Source organism: Trematomus bernacchii, unplaced genomic scaffold, assembly GCF_902827165.1.
Source record: "Trematomus bernacchii unplaced genomic scaffold, fTreBer1.1, whole genome shotgun sequence".
Classification (NCBI taxonomy): domain Eukaryota; kingdom Metazoa; phylum Chordata; class Actinopteri; order Perciformes; family Nototheniidae; genus Trematomus; species Trematomus bernacchii.
In genome coordinates, this window is record NW_022988050.1 from 10,511,453 (window position 1) to 10,537,093 (window position 25,641).

A 25,641-nucleotide genomic window follows, 5' to 3' on the forward strand; every position below is an offset into this window, starting at 1 on the left:
GGTCGTGTCTGTAACTTGAGTAACAAAGTGCTTAAATCAGAAGAATAAACTGCCTACAGTACTTGTTTGCAAGCCTGGATCATATAATTAAGGTGACTGGGCGATAAGCAAGCAGAGGCCTGTATCACAAAGCTGAGTCTGGCTCTCTGGCATCATTAAAGCTATCTGTGAGTGTGAAAGAGGCTGAGGTGCTAATTACAAATAACATAACAAAGTTACATGTCCCATCATGATGTAGTGACATGAATTATTCAATGAAAAAAAACTGTAAAATGTTGCTTGAAAATGTCATAATTTCAAAAATGTATAATTTTATGATCTTACTAACAGTGTGCAGTCTGACTACACTATTTATTATTTTATTTCAATTTATAAGATTATTTCGTGAGCGGACACATGGAGGAGGATGGAGATGCAGGTTATTTTCAGATTGCACTGCACACTTGTCAGGAGTGGAACATGTGTTGCTTTTAAATGAAGAAGCCAGAGTACCTTGTGCTGATTAACATTGATTACTTTCCCTGCTGCACCAGAAACATCTCTTCTAAATGCAGAGTACGCAGCACATTTCAGATGTTCTATATAATATAGTTCTTTATCTGGTTATCCGGGGGAAACATTTATTTAAGATAATTTCCTCAACTTTCAGCATTTAATGTGATCTCCTGTCAACACAAGGCTAATTAATAATAATTGAATTAGTAGTACAGTTGTCAACAAATACTCCAACATATATTCAAACGTACACAAATACTGACATTTGAATGCTAAAATTCATTTCAGTTGTGAAACAAACCGTCTAACACCTTCTTGAATTGAACGCAAAATGTAACGCCGAACTAAACGTGAAAAATGTCCATGAAAACCACAATGGCGGCAGAGTGACATTGTATCCTATTAGCAGGAGTTATGACCCGTCATGTAAACAAACCACGTACATTTTGACGGCTCTAATTAGTAGGTTTGTATACATACAAAAACATCTGTTTTAGTTTAGAGAACACAAAGACATATTATAAAGTCTGTGCAGCAGAAGTGATGGCATGTGCATTTTATTTCAACATTACTACTTTGCATTGGAATCAAGGCGCTAACAGCTTGTATAATGCTAGCTGTGGTTATAATATTTTTCCAGTAAGTTGTACAGTTGTGGCAACAGAAACATGTGGATGCTATTATCGTCTTTTAAACACAGAAAGGTACAGGCAGTCCGAATGAGGTTAGGGAAGGTTATCGTCCCGCTGCTGACGACACATCTCTGCTCCGCATGCTGAGACGAGACATTTTCAGACATGTTGTAAAAATAAAAAAAAAGGAAAAGTCCTTTCCTGTCCTCTGCTGTCTAGCTGAGTTTCATTACTCGTGACCATTCTGATATCGCAGCGCGTAACAGCGTGTTAATCCTGGAAATATGTATTGCAGTGATGCTGAGAAAATGAAATGCATTGTGCTGCTCTAATTGAGATGTCTAGAGTAGAACGGTGTTAAAGGGCAGGAAGGAGAAACATAACAAAATCAATGACACCTTTCCCACTCCTCTCATTCTTATTCCTCGTGTCCTCCTGTCCTAGATTTCTAGCGGCCCCCCAGGCTCTTACTCGCCCCTCGCCTACTTTTCCTGTTCTCTGCGTATAGATCCCTCTCTTTCTCTCTTGTCCTCACTCCTTTTTTTTGGGACATATTTTGGCATCGTCTGCATTCAAACTTTGTACAAAAGAGGGCACGAAAAAGGAGACAGATGGAGAGACGAGAGCAGGAGGAGTAGGAGACAGATGGAGGGAGAGCGAGAAGAAGGGAGGAGGAGGAAAGAGCAGTCGCTCTTGTTTCTTGCTGCAGGGCCATCCTACTTCATCTTATTATACAACTGATATTCACTTTACATAACGATAGCTGTGGCTCGCCGACACTAAACTGAAGCTGCGTGTCGGGCCCCTTCTCTAACGCCGGCTCCTGCCTCCATCCTGACAGCCAGTTATCGACAGCAGGGCTGGGATGATACCGCAGTACCGCGGTTTTATGAGCCAATTACTGTAATCACCACTTTTCTTTTTCTATTACTGACCAAGCCCTCCCTTATCTCCATCAGTAATCAGAAAACATTACTGGTAACAAGCACTTGTGTTTCTATTAAACTCTGTCTTTCTTTTCTATTCCAAACATAACCTCCTGCTCTGGTCCCAGACCTTTAGATGTGTCAGTAACTTATTAAGGAGATTGGCGCAGAATACCCTCATACAGGGGGGTCTCAGGGGAGTAATGGTTAAAATCACCTTTTGTAACTACAAGCTTTGATTTGACCGGAAACCTATGTTGCTTGTCATACCCATCTATCTCCCTTATTTCCTGTTGTCTGTCAACATACATTTCTTGCGGTTTACGCTTTTTTCACTTAAAATATCGTTATGCATTTTCTTGTAGCCTTTATGGAGGTTAAATGGTCAAACATGGCACTTACATTCCATCATTCACATATGAATATTGCTGCCATACTGTCCACCTTCTCTCTTGCTATAAGCAAAATGAATATGAAGGGCTCAATAAATACCCCAACAATAAGTGTTGGACTGCACTTTTGCAGGAGGGACAGGTAGAAGAAGAGCAGCTATAATAAGCTTTGTGAAATGAAGCTTTGCATATGACAGGATGTAACTACAGTTTGAAGAACATCAAACATTAAACGCAACACTTAAAAGGTATGAAGTAGTGCTGGATGCTACAGAGGAAATATATTGCAAGGTTGACTATCAGTGCTTTCACAACACATTTGCACAATGACATTTTTAATAAATAACCATCAGTAATATGAATATTATGATTGAGTGGGTAGAGGCAAATATTAGGAGACCCTGAACAGTGTGGTAAGGTTGTAATGGCTGCCATACATCACTTTACTCTAATGAAGCCATTAAAACCAATAAAAGACAACACCTATTACATTACCGACAAGACACTATCTAGTCTTACATTACATATCGACATTATATGGTTTGCTTTAGTGCAGTCATCCCATCGATATCGAAATGTGCTACATGAAGAGCTTTCAATATAAAGATGCATTTTCAATTTGAACTCAAACAAAAGACATTCAGTTATCAAAGTGTGTGGTTTGATTGAATGGCAGCTAATTGCCCAACATCTTGATGTGCTTTCCCAACACACTGCGGTGAGAAAAATAATACGCCACAAAGTTGACATTCTTTTCTCCAGCTCCGCCTTTGGTCCATTTTTCTCGTAGCCTCAGACAAAACTCTGCAGCAATTCTTTAATTCTTATACACCGACTCCTGTCTCACTGCCCACCCTCTTTCTTGCAGTGAGACTCCATGACAGTATTTCAGAGGAAGGCTTCCATTACCTAGTCTTTGACCTGTGAGTATACTCTGAATACACACACACACACACACACACACACACACACACACACACACACACACACACACACACACACACACACACACACACACACACACACACACACACACACACACACACACACACACACACACACACACACACACACACACACACACACACACACACACACACACACACACACACACACCGTGACATTTTACCCATGTGTGCTGCTGCAGTGTGTTTGTCTATGCTAACAGACATTTCTCTCTTGGCTTTTTCTTTCTTTCCTCCCCCCTTTTCTCCATTCTTTCCTTTCTTCCCTCCCCCTCCCAGGGTGACAGGAGGAGAGCTTTTTGAAGACATTGTAGCCCGGGAGTATTACAGTGAGGCAGATGCAAGGTAAGCGCTTCATATGGAGCTACTCTGATGCACTCTGCTGCAAACATACAATGTAATCTCATTAAATATATGAAAACTCCCTTTAATGTCAGTGTGAGCACACAGTGGTGGATATAATTGGTTTGCTTGTATTCTTGTCAGCAAAATGCCTGCCCCCCCCCCCCCCCCTCGTCAACAAGTGCATCAATTTACTTGTCTCTACACATGCGTCACTCCCCATCCTCCCATTGCACTGAAGAAGCAGTGAAACAACCGCCCATTGATTCTTCTTTAGGTCATTTATAACAGAATACTCTACTTCTTAAATGTGAGGAATTAGATTTTTATTTCATTTGCTTTTTATCGTAAATGGAATATCCTTGATAGGAAAAAAAACGATTATGACGCCGTCTTGGCCTCTGGGGATTTTCTATGTGGATTTGACAGATTTCCATTTCCTGACATTTTGTCGACATTTAAGCCTTCTCTCCTTCCTCGCTACTTCATCCTTCTCAGAGTTATCCTCCTTTCCTGGAGATCATGAAGTCTGTCGTACAATTGGATTAGGGGGTCTTTATCCGTACATGGGAGGGGGGCTTTGGAAAGGCACAATCACACACACACGCACAAACCAACCAACATGGACTAAGCTTCTCTTTAGCTGGGCCCGACCTTTGACCCGCTAACCTTTCCACGGATGAGACGTGAACATGAGCCTCAGATAGTGTAGTCGTGGAGCCTGACACCACGGAGCGTAGGACAGTAATAAGGTGGTCGGTGCTGGCATGCAGGAACATTTTACAAGACCCGTGGTGAGCCAACACTCAAGTCACAAGTGTGAAAGCATGCGCTCCGGCCAGAATAGAGAAATAATGGTATTAGTAGCAGCTGAATTGACGCCCCCATTATTAAAATTGCTACTGGGATAAAGATTTATTGACTGTGTGGTGTGAGGCCTCCCACACATGTTCCTTAGTATTGATTGTCTAAACCACAGAACCCGGTATATGTCTTTGAAAGATAACAGTGATTTGTCAATTATTTTGTACACCAACATCCCTATAACATTTTCCGAAAGCCTCCTGTGGGGTCATGATCTTTCTGTTTGACTTTTTAAACACTTAAAGAAAACTAAAAGATACATATCCAATGATTAATTTATACACAGACCTCACATCTTAGAAGCCGTGTCGAAGCATTTTTGCTTGGAAAACAAATTAACCATCATCCTAAAACCGTTAATTTGCTCTCAGTCAACTAATTCTGCAGGCTCTATATCCTAAATGTAAAAGATTGATCTCTACACAATGATTCATATATACTAGTTGTAATAGTTGTTTGAATTTCATATTTTACTAATACTGTAGGTCCTAGGGCAGATGACCCTTTTAAATATTCTTTTAGTGATAAATCTAAATTCATAAGGTTCCAAATTTGAATACCCATAGACGAAAAAGGTAGAACACCCACATATCTTCCTCAGAAAGTTGACTAATCTCCATTCCACCAATTTGTTCTGTCCATATCAAACAAACATGCTAACAATTCGGCAATGGTGACCTTCATCAGGGAATTCATTTTACAGTCACATTACAGACATCATTTGGTCAACCCAACCTTGATCAAACAGCCCCTAAAATGTAGAGTGTGGGGCAACCCGATAGCAGAGAAGTTTAGCACATATACCACACGTCCGAGCAGCGGTTCGATCCCCGGCTGACCAGAGTGTTTGCCGCATGTCATTCCCCATCTACCTTTCCCGACATGTCCGGTCTCCTCACTATCCAATAGAAGCTTAAAACAACCCCCAAAAACGTTACAAAATATCTAGTCATGTAATTAATTGTATTGAAGAATGACGTCATCTTTCTTTCCTCCCAACGACATGAATCAGCTTCAAAACGTGCTTCAAACTGAAGCCCCGGCGGTGTACATGTGTGATGTTTGTGATGAAGCGCAGTGACTGACGCGTCGCCCTCTCTTTGTCCCCTTTTCTTCGTAGTCATTGCATTAGTCAGATCTTGGAGAGTGTCAATCATATCCACCAGCATGATATTGTGCACAGAGACCTCAAGGTGAGTGGCTGCCCGTTGCCGTGACAACCACACACTCACACACACACCTCTGCTCGTGGCCATGGCAACACACAGATGGCTCTTGGTTGCTCTATCTCTCTCGCTTTCTCTGCATTTTCTGCTGCTATCTCTTTTATTTCCCCCCGCGTCCCCTCTCCCATCGACACTTTTTACCCTCTATCTGTTCTCATCTCTGTCAGCGTGTCTGTCTGTGAACAGAGCACTGTGGATGTGTGTGTGTAGCAGCGAGCATGCGTGTTCACATGTTGAGCACACAGAGATGGTGAGTCATGATCACGTGGAGGGGTCCGTCTCTAACCTATGGCAAGGACACACGCACGCACACACACACACACACACACACACACACAGTGCAGTTGTGAAGGGTGTCTATTAGAAGAGAGGAGGTGAAGGCATAGATGAACCTCAGGAGTTGCCAGGACAACCCATGTGACATCACACCCACCCATGGAGCAGCGGGGGAGGGGCTTGAGTTGTGCCAAATTGCTGATAGGCTCAGATGCAAAGAGTGGAGGACGAGCGCGCCTGCCACCTCCAGTTTCAGCCTTAACACAGTTTAAGGCGATGATAATAATTCTGCTAGGAAGGACAGACCATAATAATATGTGTTGAATTTGTTCCATTTTCGAGCAGAGACCTCAAGGTGGGGGAGAAAAAACAACCTCAAGGGATGTCTTGGATATGTGTGGGCGGGCTCTCTGTGTGTGTGTGCGCTCTGCGTCGGAGAATAACGCTATTACCTCGAGCGCTGGCTGTCTGATTTGTTGGCCTTTTATCCTGAGTGTACTTTTACTGCGGCCATTTATGTCCCACTGCCCAAACAACGGCCATTTAGAACGCTGCCACACACTGCCTCTCGCTAAGTACACTTTCCATTTAGCATGCAGTCTGCAGCGCTGCCTAAATGACTCCCCGAGTGGTTTCCATGGCTACGAACCCATGCCCATATAAGGCGCTGTGGAGATTCACAACCACTCATCCTCTCTCCACATCCTCCGTCTCTCATCCCTTTCTCACACCTTTTTTTTGTACCCCACCCCCACACGAGCTGTGTTGAATACATCAAATATAAATATTGCTAAGAAAGAGCTTAACTGAAGAGTGCCTGTCACTATCAGTCTCTCACTGTCTTGATCTCTTGTCATACATTCTGTTTCACCATGTGTGTTTGTGTGTGTGTCTCAGCCTGAGAACCTGTTGTTGGCCAGTAAGATGAAGGGAGCTGCAGTGAAGCTGGCAGACTTTGGCCTTGCTATTGAAGTGCAAGGAGACCAGCAGGCTTGGTTCGGTAAGAAAACATAAACAGTGACACACACACATTCGTCACAATATGTGGCAAATATGCATTTCATTTGTGGAATAATTACGTTATTATGATGTAGATATTGAACAGTTATGTCTATCTGCTGTAAACATATTATTTCTAACATTCTTTGATCACAAATTTGGTCTCATCTTTATGTGCAGTTTCCTTCTGAAACTCTCTGAAATTCTAGAGAGCAGTATCGCAGTCTTTTACAATGCGTTTATGAGTTTATTGCAAAAGGTACGTCCTCATGACAAAAAATGATATATTGCTCAGCCCAAACTGGACCTGGATCTGTTGTTCGATATGGGTGTGTAACAATTCAAAGGTTTTATGTTTTAGCATATGTATAGACATTGGCTTGTCCAAGCCAAAGAATATTTGTGAGCATTGCCTCAGAGGCTCGCAGACACTCTCCAGTTCATGCTAAGGCCATTGTGTCTTGGCTAACAGCCTAGCTGCCAGCATTTGGCCGTCTCTCCGGCGAGGCCAAGATGATTAACAGGCCTTTGCTTGTGACTCTACACTGTCATAATCTGGTCTCACACTGGAGTCCAACAGGTCACTATCATCCGAACCATTCGCATAGCTGCACAAAAATAGCCTTCATCAGAATTTTAATAAAAGTTAATTGTGTCCTCTGGTTTGTCTGGCGGGCAGGGTTTGCGGGCACCCCTGGCTATCTCTCCCCTGAAGTGCTGAGGAAGGACCCCTACGGCAAGCCTGTGGACATATGGGCTTGCGGTGAGTCGACACTTTTGGTCAATAAACCTGTTGCAACAGCAAAACCTCCGACCTATGAATGTGAAATATGAATCACTTAGGAATCGTGTCTCTCAGATAGAAAAAAAAGTCAAATTTTTCTTTATTTTATACACTAAACTGCCAATGCATTTTAATGTAAAGTACAATCTTAAAACTTGAAATTAAATATTTTGTATGAATAAAATTCCCTTCTCTTATTTAAATGAAAATCATTTAAGGATTGTAACATGATCTCTTTTTCACTTTGCACTCTGTCAGGTGTTATCCTCTATATCTTGTTAGTGGGATATCCTCCTTCTGGGATGAAGATCAACACAAACTCTATCAGCAGATTAAAGCTGGAGCATACGATGTAAGTGTACTCTGTGTGTGTGTGTACAGTATGTTGGGTGTATACTTGTGTGTGTGTGTGTGTGTGTGTGTGTTGGACTGGGGAAGTCTCAGGCAGCCTGCTTGTAGGGGATTAACCGTTAATTAAAAAAATGGTTTTATGAATTTAAACAGAAGCATGTGTTCTTTTAATCCAAAAAGAAAATTAGCAGTTTTATAAAATCAACTCTAGACTCGGTGCCCAGATGGTGTGGATTAGCCAGAAACATGCAGACTCCAAAACAATCCTTCAGGAAATCTGAATTGTTTTCAATTCCACCTTCCTTCCTTCCTTCCTTCCCAACTGTCGCACCTACTTTCTCAATGTTTCCCAGTTCCCTTCCCCAGAGTGGGACACAGTGACTCCAGAGGCAAAGAACCTGATCAACCAGATGTTGACCATTAACCCCGCCAAGAGGATCACTGCCGAACAGGCCCTGAAGCACCCATGGGTCTGCGTAAGTATTCACCTAACCCACCTCAAAGAATTACTGGAATCACACAGGATGATCAAACCGTATTTACGGATTTAAAACATAACCACACTACGTAGGGAATTAATGTTACATAACCTTCACATAACTATAATTCTGTGCAGACAGATTCCCACACAGACGCAGTTTGTTTTAAATGAATTATTTTGTTTTTGTCCTCCTGCAGCACCGCTCTACAGTGGCATCCATGATGCACAGACAGGAAACTGTCGAGTGTCTCCGCAAGTTCAACGCTCGCCGAAAACTTAAGGTACCCATCTTGAACTCAGTTCTTATAACCCCTTGATAAGTTACAGCCACATCTTTCTCTTTTGTGCAAAGTATTACTATTTGTAAATCTACTTACTTTGTCCTACAGAAGTCAGTCTTCCTACTACTTATACTTATAGCGCTTTTTTGGTACCCCAGCTTAATGTATCAAACAGTGTTGAGCAATTCCTTTGGCATGGGCACAGAAACTGGTATCCTCTCGGCTGAGGTGTTGGAACATTCAAGCGATACCCAGCTCTAGTTGCTTTAGTTTGCATTTACAGCCATGCATGCAAAATAATGGATCAAGTAGCAGCTGTTCTTTTTTTGTCACATCAGTTCAATTCATTTGCATAGAAGAATATGTAATGGGTCCGTGAATCATCACTGATGATGCAATACATACAATGTATTTTTAATAATTTGATTCTGTTTGACAGAACAAAAAGAAGACCCAGCCTTGACCGAATTTAGACGTTGAACGGATCTGTTAAAGAAGCATAAAGATACAAATATCACTGTCTTAGAGATGAAAACAGAGCAGTGAAGATAAATCCTGTTCGATAAAACGAAAACTCCTTGCGCTCATTATACCTCCCTCACTTCTTTCTCCTCCTCCCTCTCCTCCTCCAGGGAGCCATTCTCACCACCATGCTGGTGTCCAGAAACTTCTCAGGTGGGTGTGCCCTTCGCCCTCCACCTCCCACGCTGCACATGCAGAGGGAGAGGCGGTAGGAGAGTGGATAGAGTCCTCTGCACCTCTTTTAACCCCCTCACCACACACACTCACCCACTCATCCTCGAAATAACAATATGTTTTTGTGTTTTCACACTTGCTTACAACATTGAAACATGTAATTCCTTCAAGTTATGATAGAAACAAAGTGTTAATAATGAGTATAATGATAGGAGTATTTCACCCTGATGTATCGGAGCAGGCTAATATGTGATGTTCTTTCATGTACAAGATATTATGTGGCTGCCAGTTATGTTCATGCTAATTTATCTCTCCCTGTATGAGTGTGTGTGTGTGTGTGTGTGTGTGTGCGTGCGTATGTGTGTCCTTCTTCTCTGCCGCCTGCGGAGCGTTTGCATGTTTGAGAAAGGGAAGCCTAGTCTTATATAAGATGTTTTATGTTGGGGGCAAGGTGACTGTTAAGAAACTGTCTTTTTTTTTTAGTGTTTTGGTTGAAGCTTTATTCTCAGCCTCTAAGTAATGGCCATCCGATGGCTAATGATTTCAGCCCTGGGCCTAGGAAACCACAGGGCTGCACGTCTTGTGCTTCAGCCCATTCCTATCAGACCTTGTGATGTGTCTGGGCTGCAGCGAGCACGCCCCGTAGCTTTCTAGGCCCACGAGTGAACAGCGTGAGATAGACCTGCCTAACTTGTATAGCCCACCCAACTGTAGTATTTCTGTCCAATAGTGGGCCGGCAGCATACCAACTCTGCTGCTGCCGCCTCCTCCACGGCCTCACTGGCTCAGGAAGGTACGTCCCAGAGACACGCCCATCCACTTCCTCTCCACATACAGCTTACTTCTTTGGGTTATAGTACATGACACGTAGGGACTTTATATCCACCACAGAAAGTCCTGCATGCTAGCATCTTCATCCACATTCTCACACACACGCATGCATACTTACACACATATTTATCAGCTGTGATGCAAAGGAATCACATTTTACTCCACATCACTTAATTGATTTAGTTCAGCCGGCACTCCCAAAGTGCTTTTTTACATTTACACCTCAGCTTTGACCTTAATACCCCATTTCATCTTCAGAATAAGTTACATCATCACTTTTAGCGTACTCCATCCAGACTTCCAGCTGACCCCATATGCCTCTGTGCTCTCCCCCAGCCGCGTGTTGAGGGGATGGGCACAAGGGCGGACGGGGGCAGGGGGACGAGGAGAGGCTTGTATTTCTGGGGCAGGGAACTGACACTGCAGGGGGCCGGCAAGAGCTGGGTTGGCGTGCTGCCATTGTCGAACCTGGGTCTGGTGGGGAGGGGAAAGGCAGATGTTGAGAAGCAGGGGGAGAGAAATGGACCGAGACGGAGGATGGGAGTGCTGCCTTTTCTGCTGCTACCGGAGCCAACTGCTGTAACGTCGCCTTCCTGATGAATCCCCGGAGGTCAAAGGCATCCCACGTCTCATCTCCCCCTGCTGACGTCTGTTTTAGTACTTTCAGAAACATCTCGGTGCCTCCTTAATGAAAAACCACAAGCAAACTGTGTCAAATACCCGGTGACAAACTCACGTTATTCTTCGTGAAGCGAGGCATTGATGCTTTTGTTCTGAAAGTACTAAAATCAGACTCGTCTCTCATCCTGCTGGGTGGGAATGGGTGGTGAAGGTCGGCGATTCCGATGGTGGCTCCATGGATACTTTAGAGACAGACAGTGTGGAGCAGACTGGATTTCTTGTCACCTTTTCATCAGACAAGTAAATCTTCTTTGCTCTACACTGTACATAAATATATCAATAGGTAACTAGGTTCTGTGTAGGTAGGATAAAGATCATGTAAAAGAGGCATGACCTCAGTGGAGACACATTTGTTCATCCTGGTGTGTGTGATTGGTGCGCTGAGATTCGGGTGCTTGTGGTGGTTTGATTGTGAGTTAGAGCCCTCTGAATGCGGGCTTCCTCACTGAGACTGGACCACGTTGCCTGTTTTGTAAGTTTTCGGGGAACTCATGTGTGACATCATCACTCTGGATTGGACTCCTCAACTCTTCTCCTTTCTAAATCCATTTGCAAATAGTTGTTATGTTGCTTTTAGTCCTCTAATGATGTCACTCATCACTGCAAAATGCTGGCTCTTTTTTATTATTGTTTTTGAACTCTAAGTGCTTCCTTGCATATCTCTGTAGAGCATGGCTAGGCTTGGCTCATGATGTGCTCTTTTAAATGACATTAAAGCAATATGTGATAATGGTGTGCGTATTGAAGCATCTCTCTAGGTTTCTAGAAGGCTGTTTTCCATGCAGCCTTTTGCATGTGCATGTCCTACTTAGTTTTACATTTTAAAAACTGTGATACAACTTCAGGTGCTCTCTAATCCGTCCTTCCCTGTTCATCACCAAGTGGTGCCGCCCTCCTACTGTGGGTCATCTTGACTTTACCCATCCTGTCACGGGAAACTGGTGACCGTTCTCTTAAGGAGGACGGATTTAGGGAGCACGTGAACATTGTGCTCCCATGCTGTCACAATTAGCACTCCGACGGCTGTTTGGTAAAAGATTTAAGAGCAGATGTTTTCCCTCTGAACAATCCGCTCCCCTTTCCCCTGGTTAAGGAATGAAAACTTGATTGTATTTCTTCTTTGGTTGCTGCATGGCCAGGTCAAGATAGAAGCTGTATATAGAACAACGCAAAACCAAGATTAGGCAGCATGAGTCGTCACTTGATATATGTTGCTGCTCTAGATGCTCTGCCCCTTATCTCCACTCTTGTGTATTGAAATACTAAGCCCTCTGTTTCAACCCTCCCCTCTCTCCCCCTCTTTCCTTCTCCCACTTCTTATTGGAAGGTAAGAAACACAAGATAACATTTTTGGAACCTGTGTATGTCTGTAGGAAATTAGAGAAAAGGAAGCGACGGACGGCTGAGAGCTTTAGACTGAGAGGGAAAGTGACTGGGGCCCTTAAAGGAAATCAATGATTTACATTAACCTAACTCATGGCCGTCAGTCCTGGCAGCACAGTCTGCCCATCACTCTCTTTTTAATTCTGCTGGGGTCTTACAGACAGGAAATGGATTTAGGAAGTTTACTTTGCTCTCAGGTTTCTCTTTTTTTTCCCCCAGATGGCAATGAATGGATTATGATGCGAATGGGTTTCGCAGAGTGTAGCAACATGTCCAGCCAGGGGAAAATAAACGCAGGAAATCCATTAAATGCATGTTATTCCTTCTGCAACATGTAGACTTGCTTTAGCGTAAAAGCTCTGTGGTTTCATAGATAGATGACAACGTGTACATCCAGGTTTTTGCTCACATTTCTTATAAAAGCTAAAAAGGGAGCTGTAGGGATTGACACGGATGCTGTCATCAACATTTAACCTTTTACCTGTTTCTCTCCCTTTTTTCTATATTTTATTTATTTAATTTTTTTACAGCATGCAAAAGTTTACTCAACAAGAAGTCTGATTCGGCTAAGGTAAGGTTGTCTCCTCCACTCTCTGACCTCTTTGTTCTACGACACTGTGTCCTGTCTCCTCCATTAACTGACCCCTTTCTTGCCTTCTGTTCTTTCCCGTACCTCTAACGCTCACTTCTCCTACTCCTATTATGTCGAGGGAATATCTTTTTCATACAGTAATGATTGTTTTTCAGGGTTTTTCCAGAGTTTAGTTTTTTTGGCTCAGATTTCCTATTCATTTCTATAGGGGATTATGCTGCACCTCAGGGTTTCTCAACCTTCTGTGGCCTGTTTTCAGATATCAGAATTCCTTTACTTCTATCCACAAGTTTAAGCAACTCTATTCAATCGGCCTTTTTTTCAGTTTCAGTGACATTTTGTGTTTAATTCTATATATACCTTTTTGTAATGTTTAGTTTATTCTTTCACTTTTTTAGTCTGTTTCCATTAGAGGTTTGCTGCTCTTCTTTTCCGAGCAGCCTCCGTCATTCTCTCCTGCTATTAAGCATCTCTCTCCCCCCCCCCCCCCCCCCCCCCCCCTCTCTGCTCCTCCTCTGCCCCCAGGGGTCTTTCTGTGCAGTTAAGTGGCGGAGGCATAGCGAGTTAGTGAGGCAGTTAAAAGGATGATCTAGAGGCCATTCTGTGCCACTCACCCTCTCATTTACCCTGTTAGCTCTCAACAGCCCGGGAGCCACAACCGACATTAGCCCCATTCCCTAAAAGGCGCATTATACTACTGTGTGTGTGTGTGTGTGCGTGTGTGTGCGCGTAAACGTATGTTGTTGTTCACTCTGAGTGTCTGCGTTCTCGTCCCAGCCTTCTACCAACAACAGTAAGAACAGTATAGTGAGCGCCATCAATGCCCTGAAAGACACCAACATGGCAACCAACGCCCAGATGGTACAGTAGCCGCCGCACTGTCGGTTTCCCGCTTCTTAAACCCCCCAGTAGTTGCATAGTAGCCCGTTGTGCCTCATCCTTCATCGTCATAGTCGCTGCTTATCATCCTTCATCTAGCACCCCCGTCCCAGCAGCACCCATCCCCTGGCCATTTCACCACCCCTAGGTGCACATGTGTTCCTCAATTGGAAATCTATTAAACTTTGTGCAAATGATTCAACATGCTCTCTATTGTACTTGTATTTGAGACTTCACATGTGCACCGTGTAGATTCCTAAGCAGCATGAACCTTATATGACAGACAGAGAACTGTAGAGTCCTGGTTTAGATGACATCTTAGAATAAATTATTCCTATACTATTTGGCCTCTATGTTATTCCCCTTTCTCCCAAAGCTTAACCAGCCATCCCTTAAGTTTCCACTAAACCCAACCCCGCATTGCAACCATCAACACTAACACCCAACCATCTGTCTCAAGCTAACCCGTTTCCTTCCACCATTAACCGTTAATCCCCACTGACATCCTTTTCATACTGCCAAACTTTCGTTGTAGTGGTAATAGCATGTTGTGATTTAAGATGCTTTAGAGCATGTGTTACATAGTGCTTCTTGTACGGGTTTGGTGACATAATACTTTATGGTCTGACAATGTAGTGCTTCTCAACTGGTGGTGAAGGAATAGAGAATTAGAATAGCTATTGTAGGCTAGAAAATGAATGGACGAATTGTACGTTTTCGATTAATGAAATTTGGAATACGTTATATGCTAACATCAAGTCAATAAATTGATCAACATCTGCCAAAACCTAATTAATTAACTATAGTCACTGTACTGAAGCAAAAAGGACATTACATTATGTTTTCCAGCTCCTCGAATATTAATATTTGCTGGTATTGTTTGTCTTTTATGCTGGAACACATTTACATTTGTCGACTTGGACTTTCGGATATTCTGATGAGGACTTTTAATCGATAATATAATGACTCACAAATAACAATTGTTGACTTGTCTCCAATCTCTATTCATGTGTTTTTGACACTTCAGAGGAAAAAACAACTAGTATGGAAAGGTAGAGTTTGATAATGGCTGAGGTAGATTATAGGGACTAGATTAAAGGGACAGTTCACTAAAACAAGGCCATCTAGCTTCACTATATTCAAGAGAAGGCCAACATCTCTACAGCAGATACCTCCAACACTTGTATTTTTAATTTAGGCGTGAATTGTCCCTTTAATTCCAGTTGAGAGGCCATGTTTCAGGATTCTGATGTTTGGACTGACTTTTTTTTGTTTTTGTAATGCAGGAATCTCAGAGCACTGTGGTGCACAACCCTCCTGATGGAGTTAAGGTGAGGCGTGTTTCTGTCAGTGCGACAGCTCATCAACGAGCTGCTCCGCCTCAGGTCTGCTGGACCTTTCTAAAGCGGGCAGTGTTAATCTCACTGTTTTTCTCTTCATCTGACTGCTCTCCAGGGATCAACAGAGAGCAACGCCACCAACGACGAGGAGGAAATGAAAGGTAGAGCGGAGTGTTTGAGTCCTCTCTTCCTTTTCTTACCCACCCTCTCTCTCTTTCTCCCATCTACTGAAGTGTGTGTATTTGACTGTAGTCGCTGGCAGGTGTGTTGAGATTCAACATATGTCTCGCAGAATCTTGACTGTCTGCCTGTGGCGTGTGTTTGTGTGTGTGTGTGTGTATTTATCGTGTGTCTGTTCTAGCGGACAGTTCGGCGCAGAGCAGCGCCACAGAGGAGATGCCCCCACTTCTGCCCTCACCTCAAAGCTCCCCTGCCAGTAAGTTTATCCATGGCAACCAGAAGCTTTATGGTCGCCACTGGCAAGGACCTAACACCCCCACCCACCCACCCACCCACCCACCTCCCACTCCCACCCTGGCTTTCTGTAGTCACTGGCAGTCTTACATCTTTGAGCCCCCTCACTCTGATCCACCAAGCTTCTTTTGAGGGTTCCCACTGGTTCTGGAACATTTTGAAATATTAATTTGTATGTTTTTAAAACCTACATTCAGGGAAAAACACTGACATTTGATATTGGTATTCATTTTAATAACAATTATTAACAGCTTTCCTTCTTTTGTTTTCAACACGGATTAACTGTTCAAATTGTATCAGGGGAAAAATAGGGCTTCATAAAACAGCCTGCGTTAATGTGTCTAATAAGTGGTGGAATTCAAACATCCGAGAAAAAAACCACTAAACTATCCAATTAAAAAGATATAATGGTATGAAAGTACTGAGAAAATATAACCTTTGATGAAAATAAAACGATATCATTACTTTTTGGATCGAGTCAATGTTAATTTGAACCAAAGATAATAAATGAAGAAAAGTGGTTTTGATATTCTATCTAACTAATCTGCCTTAATCTAACTTTTTCAGGCAATAAATGTTTTTGTCCTACTGTATAAATCTGCATACTTCATTACCTAAAAGTAAAAATTGAATGAGTTTAGGGACTGTTGTGGCATAAATCTGAACCTGCATCCCACACTTACAAATGTAACTGAATTTTACAACACCATTTGACAATGAAACGGTATTAAATTTGTATCGGTCTCGCTTTCTGTTCTTCAATTACTTTAAGTGCAATGTTATCATAATAACCAATAGGCCGGGACTACAAAAACAAAACCCAAGTTGTAATAAAACAGGATAATTCGTTTAACAGGGATGCATTACAAGACTGCGTTTTACAACTTGTTTTACACACTGATCCCACACCGTCATTTCCTGCCATGTATATCCATTTAAACTGTAATATATTGTGAGATCGCTTCTTTAGAGCACCTGAACTGACTCACCACCTGGACTTCACTGTACTCAGACACACTTAAATAAAAAAACTAAAAAGCAGGAACTCCGTACTTTGACCTAACTTTGGAGAGCATTAAAAAATAGTTGTGGATTTCTACATCGGGGCCACTGTGGGAACCCTGAAATGTGCGTGTGTGTGTGTGACTGGTGTATGTGTGTGTGTGTGTTTCTTGGTGATCACTGCATCTATCCCCATGTCCTCCTAATGTGACAGCTGGAGGAAGCCTTGCTTACCTTGCAGCTGTGTGTCTTATTCCCAGATCTCAGTCTGACAGGCTGACTTTCCTGCACACCATAGACAGAGCATCAGGTTCCTCTTTGTCCTCACAGTTTCTCCTCCATTCTTCCTTCTACTCTGATGCTTTATTCTCTGTCATGTCGTTTAATCCCATCCAATTTATTCTCCATTCCTCTCTAATACACCAGTCTTCTCTTGTCGTTATCTCTCCTCGTTCCCCCTCTCCACTCTAATCCCTCCTCTCGTCTCTTGACCTTTTGTCCTCCTGCTCTTGTCAGACACGCCTGCACTTAAAGAGCAGTGCCATCTCCTGTCCTCCTCTCCTATGTCCTTCCTTCATGCTAAGTTTCCCTTGCAGGCCTAACATGAGCTAATAACAAACAATGGCTTCCATCCTCTGTCTGCCTGGTGCTGCAGCTCGTCACACGAGGCTTTGTTAATGTATACGAGCGTTAAGCGTAGAGTTGATGTGATCAGAGCAGGCAGTAAAATGACTTCCACATCACACAGCCTCACAACCAGAGCTGTACTGATCTCGCTCCCAGCTGCCCTCCTCTCCCTGTGTTACCCATCCGCATGCCTGTCATAAACCCTCATTAACTCTTATTTACTTTATTTGTTTTACCTATGACACCTTTTTCGGGGTGCGCCAAGTCAAACCATGCTGTATTGATGTGCATTTCCATTACCAGTTTAACGGCCTCGTAATTGGCGTGTTCCTGAGAAGAAAAAAACTCAAGATAGTTTAAGCCAGCACCGGTGGTCTCGAGTAGATCCTAATATGAGCCCCCCTACATACTGCATGGAGAATCAATTTAAAACCAGAAATTGAGTCAATGATGAAAATGAATTTGAGATGGATTCGTCACCTTAAAATGTTTAATAGAATTGTGAGATCCCCTCCCAGTTAAAGGGTCATAAGTGCTGATTAAAACACATTTATTGTGAACAATGCATAGTGTGTTTATCAATATATTAGCGTAGCTCTGTTAGCATCTTTCATTCAATAAAAACAGGACTATTTTTATTTTTGAGGAATTGACAGAAAATGAAATGTGTTTATCCACCATTTTTGACCTCAAGCCACAGCCATGATTCTGCCAGTCTTGAGATAAGTGTGTCATCAGCATGACTCCGTTTCAATTGAGATGCAAATCAGCACACGAGTCTGGAAAAGGCCTATTAGTGTTTATTTCTTACTAATTTTACTGAACACTAACACATGTTTTGTTCCGTTTTGTCGCTTTTTTTACTGCATGTGTGTGTTCACGTGGTGTGTGTGTGTGTGGATGATCACATGAACATATCTGACATCCATCCATGTGTTTTGTGTTTGTTGACCATCCGTTGTTTGTTTCAGTTCCACCGCATGACGTAAAGCGCATGGCATGGAACAGCACGGGCAACAGCTCCTGCCCTGACTCTGAGCTCTCTCAGTCCTCCATGCCTGCCGCTCCACTAGGGAGCAACTCTATGGCTGCTAGCAGCACCACGAAGCTGAGTAAGAACACAGTCTCTACTAACTCTGCTTCCATGCCCTCTACTCACTTGTGGCTGTTGCACACTCAAACCTTGCATTACTGAAATGGTAGTGTTCTCAGGAATCAGAAAAAAAAGCAGCCTGCCGATAACGTCCATTTTTATTTTGGAATCTCACAAAGTTATTTGTTGTAGGAAATGAGGCTTATAACTCCACATGTATCCCACCCATAAAAGTTGGTTTGATACATGTTTGGCTACAAAGGTGATCACTAGAAATCACTATAATGACTTGTGAAAGAATGAGACTGGTGTTATTCTATTTATTCATTTTGGTCCCATCAAAAGACCAGAACCAACAATGTTTTGAATGACATGTTTGGGTAGAAGCACTTTGTGGACTAAATAATGGTTGATGTGCTCTTTGGATAAGGGTTGATGTAGACAAAACATGCCAAAGAATCACCATGATGCTTCGATTGTCATGGCATATTCCATTGTAGACCTAAAAACATACATGTTTTAAAGCCTTGGCCAGCGGTAGGACTCTGACTTAAGCTTAATGACGAAAAGTCTTCCTGCTACTTTTGCCGAGAATGTTTTAGTCTATATCTTAATACTTCCTGACTACCCTACCCTGTGATACAACACAAAAATAAAGAAGTACATCTTAAAAAAGATATCACAAATGTATAGGGTTTTTTAAAGCAATGTCCTTGAACCGCTGGACAATGTCGTTTTTCGAAACCTGTAATGGGAGTGAAAATTGCATTGTTTGGGGACTATTTTCAGCAGCGGATAAATACACATTGTTTGTGCTTTAAGCATATATTACAGGCAACTGGATGATAGATTTATGGGATTGAGACAAAATAAACTTCTACAGTATTAATCGATGTGATTTTAGAAAAAAAATCGCTTTTAGCTCAATTAGGTCTGGTAATAGGATCATTGTTGGTTTTGGTGTTCGAACAGGACTTGTTGAATAGAAGAAAAATAGAGAATGTCTCCAGCCTTTTCCTTTTTTGGATGGATTTTGCGAAAAGCATAGTTATACTGTAGAGGCATTTTGATGATGTTTTCTATGTGTGGATAGGTTACTTATAACATTTCTCGCTAATATTGAAAAACAGTAGATTTAAGGGTCATTTAAAAGAAAAAACGGTTCTGTTTCGAGATCAAATCATAGACAAACATTTGCTTTATTGGCATGATTAACTGTTTATTTATTTATTGGTAAACCAAGTCAGAAGCAGCTGTAAATATGATACAATATAAATATATACCGTTTATTATAATTTTCTTGAAAGTTAAAATAGCAAAAGTTAGTTTATGGTTGAGCTTGAATGTTGTTTTCCAGTTTCTCCTAAATGTTATCTTCCACTTATTATATTATCCTCTAGATTTCCGCCGCAACAAGGACAAGCACTGGGTTTGAAAGCTCCAGAAAAAGCCAGTCCCAGTTCCATTTTTCTCTGTCAGACTAAGCCAATGTTGTGAACAAGCAGGATTTCTCTGTTTTTGTTTTGGTGGCAGAGAGGAGTGTTTAGTCAGTTTGTGTGTGACACAGAAGGTGAGAAGCAGGGCGACAGACAGTGATGAGGTGGAGCTGCAGTGGGAGAGCGCTGGGGGCGAGTGACGAGGTTAAGGAGGAGAGGAGAGGAGCCACAGAGCCTGAGGAGCTGAGCGTGATGAGAGGACATGTCATCCAGCAGAACCAGCACACAGTTAGCTGTTGTCTCACCCCCTCACTGACTCCTCACCCTTTAACCCTCCCTCTCTCTCTCTCTGTTCTCTGCAGTCCGTAAGCAGGAGATCATCAAGATAACGGAGCAGCTGATTGAAGCCATCAACAATGGAGATTTCGATGCCTACACGTGAGTAAAATGTTTGGACAGGATTTACTAGACTTGTATTATGTGCTTTATTTTCTCTAGTCTCTTTTTCTTATGTGTTTAATGTCTTTCTTTGGCTCCTTGTACTCTCTCTCATCCATCTCTGTCTCTCCCTCAGGAGGATTTGTGATCCGGGACTCACCTCTTTTGAACCCGAGGCCCTGGGGAACCTGGTGGAGGGGATGGACTTCCACAAGTTCTACTTTGAGAACTGTGAGTCTCCTACACACACACACACACACACACGCACACACACGCACACGCACATACACACAGAAACACACACAATTTAAAATCTGCGAGAATACCAGCCAGGTAAAGATTTTTATTTTATCTGTTTTGGGAAATATCAAGTCAAATTTCCTTTTTTGTTTGCAACTTTCCTGACAAAATACTTATTACGATCCCCTTCTTTTGAGTTTATAATAATATTTTGTCAGTCACATTTCAAACACTACTAGGAATGTCACAATATCACACATTTAGTCACCTCTGTCTGTCCAAACAAATATTCTGACTTAAATTCTTTCAGATAACATTTCTGTTGATGGACTAATTGATCACTTGACAAGTAGTTATGGTTATTTCACGAATAATGTACTCTTTATATAACCCAGGGAGACTGAACATACAGAAAATAAGCAAAAAAACTCTAAATCCAGTCTACCTGATATTTTAACATGGTTTGGTCCATCTCTGTTTTATTCCATCCAGTGCTGAGCAAGAACAGCAAGCCGGTGCACACCACCCTGCTGAACCCTCACGTGCACCTGATCGGCGAGGAAGCGGCGTGCATCGCCTACATCCGCCTCACACAGTTTGTGGACACCACAGGCCGTCCTCGGTCCAGCCAATCAGAGGAGACCAGGGTGTGGCATCGCCGCGAAGGCAAGTGGCTGAACGTCCACTTCCACTGCTCGGGAGCGCCCGCCGCACCACTACAGTGATCAGGTACACACTCACACACACACACACACACACACACACACACACACACACACACACAGCTGATGTTCACAGAGATGATGTCATCTTTCTACAAATACATCTCTTACAAAAATCATTAGAAAGGTGCTTTGTTCACATAAAACTGTTACAGATGATGGTTAAAGTAAAAGGCATTAGAAAACATTGTAGGAGAAGCAGATCACTTTGGTTTTCTCAGAACCTTCCACTAGTGACTTATTTAGGACTTATCTATTCAGGTTTCTTTTGTGATAAAATCATTATTTACCTAATCATAATTGGTCAAAGCAAAAAATGTGTCTATTCTCACTTAAAAGCTAACACCAGTATGAACTGGATCACCTGCTACTGCTCTTCCAGCTACAATGACCAAATTCAATGACAACTAATACAAATGTATTATCATTATTTCAATGCCTCATCAAGCCCATAATTAACACTGGGGTCTGTTTTCTCCCGTTTCCTCCCCTCCCCCCCCCAGTGGTCCTGAGCCTCCAGTCTACTGGAGTGTGTGTTTTGGGGGGCAGTTTTTTTCAGCGAGCGTGTTTAAGAGGCACGTCCTCTGCGTGGATTGGCTAGTGCCAGGAGCCCGGCCGGGCGAGATCGCTTCCCTCTCCACGATACCAACCAATCCTGTCCCCCCTTTGACCTGCTGGGGGCCGGCTGAACACAAGACACCGCCCCCATGGGATGATGCATGCATCTGGCGCCTGATTTGAGGGCGAGTCTTTGCCCTCTATCCCTCCCCATGGCAGCCATCTTTTTTCTGCCCGCGCGAGATGAGACGTCCTGCGTGAGGAGAGGATTTACAGTTGAACTTGTGACAGTTTATGAGTATGAGTTATGAATATGCTGTGTAAATTATGACTAGATGTAACAGAAACCACCAAAACCCAACCAAGCATTTATATTCACTATCTAAGGGAGAGCAGAAGGGAGTGTGAGGCTAGCAGCTGAGATTGTTGGCATTCTAGGGATTACCGGGTAGAAAGTGTTGTGCTCGTGACCCGGACGTTGATGTAAAGATGAAGGGAGAAATTCCCCGTCTGTATTTTAGAGAGGGGGGGGGGGGGAGTGGGCTCAGTCAGAAAACTTGATGATAAGAGAAACTTGATATCAAAAACATGAAGCACCAAAGTGTAGAACTTTAGGCTTTTTATGTGTTTGTGTTTTCGTTTGTGTGCTTGTTGCTTTCCGACCGGACGGAAAATCGTGTTGTTGGGGCGGGGGGGGCGTTTGATTTGAGGTTACGTGTTTCTGTTGTGTTTTTAACGTCCTGTTCCCTTTGCGTTCCTGTGAATAACCGGAGCCTTTCTTTTTCTTTTTTGTCTGACTGATGTTATATTCAAGGCTCCTTTCATTTCATTTTATTTTTTAAAGCAGCTGCGTTTTAAAAAAAGAGGGATTTTAATTGTGCAAGTTTAAAGCTAACGTGTGACCACGTTGTGTTGTCTGTATGCAGTGGGGGGAGAGAGCGGCCCGGGGAAGGCGTCTGCGTTTTGCATGTTTGCCCGCCGCCTCTCCCTCATTCACCCCCCCCCCCACTCTCCTTTTTTCTCCCTCTTAAACCATTCCCTCTTTTAACCCTCTCCTTTTCTCTGCTTTACTGCAAGGGTTTGTTTATAATCACTGTGTAAATACAGTGTATGTATAGATATATGTAGAAAAGTGTAATATATGTACATGTATCTAAGAGACACTCATCCTGTGCATCTGGGAACCACCCCATGACCTCTGTGACCCCCATCTAGCTTAGGAACATTTCCCTCACCTTCTTTAAATTTGCTTTAGTTCTCGTCCTTTAAAGTTCATCCTTTACATTTTAGAAACTCTTAATCATTCACGACAAATACAAAATAAACGCTGGTGTGGGCTAGCAGCTCCAGTCCCGTGGCCGTAAGACTGTTTCAAAAGACGGGGAGTCAAAGAAATAGAAAGCCCGAAAAATAGTTTTTAAACATGAAGACCTTCCTCATTGTGTCATCCTGATCCCATAATGCTGTGAGCCCTCTCTTTATATCATATGCACTCACACACACGCACACACACACACACGCACACACACACAGACACACACACACGCCTGGTGGTGTGTTTTAGGCTTTGTAACATATCTGCACCACTGCTGTGTGACCACGGTGCCACCCTTGCTGTGCTGCTTAATTGTCTCCATCCATCCGCGACAGTCGTATCTTAAACCCTCCCCCCTCCGATATCTCCCTCTCCTCTCCCCCCCATCCTCCCCCACGTGTACTAACGAGCCCCCTGCTCTTGAGATGTTTATTTGTACCTCTCTCTGTCGTTTCTCTGTTCCCGTGTTACTGGTTTGAGTTTATCTGTCGTCGTCGCTGTTCCTGTTAACTTGTCGTTTGGTAATTTGCCGAGCTGCCAAGCTGGAGTTCTGCACTCTCCCTCGCAACACAGAGAAAAAAATAAACATTTAAAAGATAAAAAAGGGAAAGAGGGAGGAAGTCAAGACAACACAAATTAACAGAATGAGGGAATGATCAGGACTAAATTATTTATTAATGTAATCTACCCTAGGTGGTTTTAAAGGTGCCTGCTCAGTGGAGAGAGAGAGAGAGAGAGAGAGAGAGAGAGGGAGGGAGAGTTGGTGTGGGTGTGCAGGTGTGTGTGACCTGCTGTTGAACCAGAGACCTAGTTATATGCATGTTTCAGTTACGCATTTCTACCATGTACCTACCTGAATAAGGATGGAGCCTAGTGTTAATATATGATATTTGCATCTTTTGAAATAAGAATATTCTCCATCCAGAATGTTGAATAAGTGACATGACAAATATTTAAAAAAAACGCAAAATTTGTAAAAAAAAATGATTCAGGAGCCGTAGCTTGGTATGAGGCCCTCGATGTTAGCGTTTTCCCTGCGTTGTAATGATATACTATTGGGCTGCGCTTTCTCCCCCAGCCTTCACATGGATGCTGGAGTTTTTTTGCATGATCATGATGTACAATGAAATACAACCATGAATTGACGACTATCAAGTGTTTGTCTGAGTGTTAGTTGGTCTTCATCATAGCTTTGTTATTCTTCAAACTTGGATCTTGAAAGTATTTAATAAAAATACTATTTCAGCACTGGTTTATCTCTCTTGACTGGCTTATTTCATTTTGTTTTCTTCTTATCTAGATTTGATTGTCATCACACAACCATTTTTGTTCCTTTTCCAACAAATATCTCATTGGAAAATCTTTATCCCGAGACCAATCTGCCAAAAAAAAGTGTTGTGATTTTTAACTCAACTGTCTGACGCAACATACCTATACTGTCCAGGAAATAAATTCCTCCCTCAAATGACAACATAACCTTTTTTGGCCTGTGCATTTTTTATCTTTTCAGCCTGGATTTTGAGAACGTTTCATCCGCAGTCTGAACATGAAATCACCAAATTTGGAGGTCATGGAGATATGCAGCGCACGTTTCCAATTACATAACACTGCAACGTTTATTAGTCATGCTGAATACCTGCTCATGTAGTCCAATTTTAGGGAACTACTTTGTCTCGGCTGGCGTTTACACACTGCTTAATAAAGGAAAACAAGCGCACTGGATGAAACTGGACGGAGTTTCTGAGCTTGGCTGCTCTGAACACCAGCCGGCATCACAGCTGGCATAATATTTGCCCTCCATACTTGTCTGTCATCGCATAAAGTCAGATTAAGCCCTGAATAACGCTGCATATCCTCCAGGGCCATTCACATACACACAGGATAAAACAATCACTGCTGTGCATCGTGCGCTCTCACCACTCCAGCCTTTGTTCTCCTGTTTCAGCGCCACGCAGCGCTGTGACGTGTTGAGTAATGCTGCAGCCTTATTAGGTGTGTGTGTGTGTGTGTGATGTAGGGCAGCTCCCCCTGGTTCCTCTGCTTTCTGTGTGATTAATGAGGAGAGCTCACAGTGGTTGGTTAACTTTGACATTCACACTTTCTTTAAGACTTTAAAAAAGGGAGAAACTCTTGAGAGAATGTGTCTTGTTAGCCTCCTGACCTTTGACTTTCCAAGTCAATCAAAATGTGCAGAGATGTGAGGAATGAAGGAGCTTCCTGACTCTAAAGTGCTACTTTTGACTTTTTTGAGGTGTTAAAGGACAGGTTTACATTTTGTAATCTTTGGAAACATTTGTCCAAGCTCTAAGCAGGTACAGCA

The 25,641-nt window shown here is 42.7% G+C and overlaps 1 pseudogene; it reads left to right on the top strand.

Moving 5' to 3' along the window:
- LOC117473889 overlaps positions 1-24,572 on the top strand; it is a 37,938-nt pseudogene extending 13,366 nt beyond the window's left edge.
- The last annotated feature ends 1,069 nt before the right edge of the window (positions 24,573-25,641 follow it).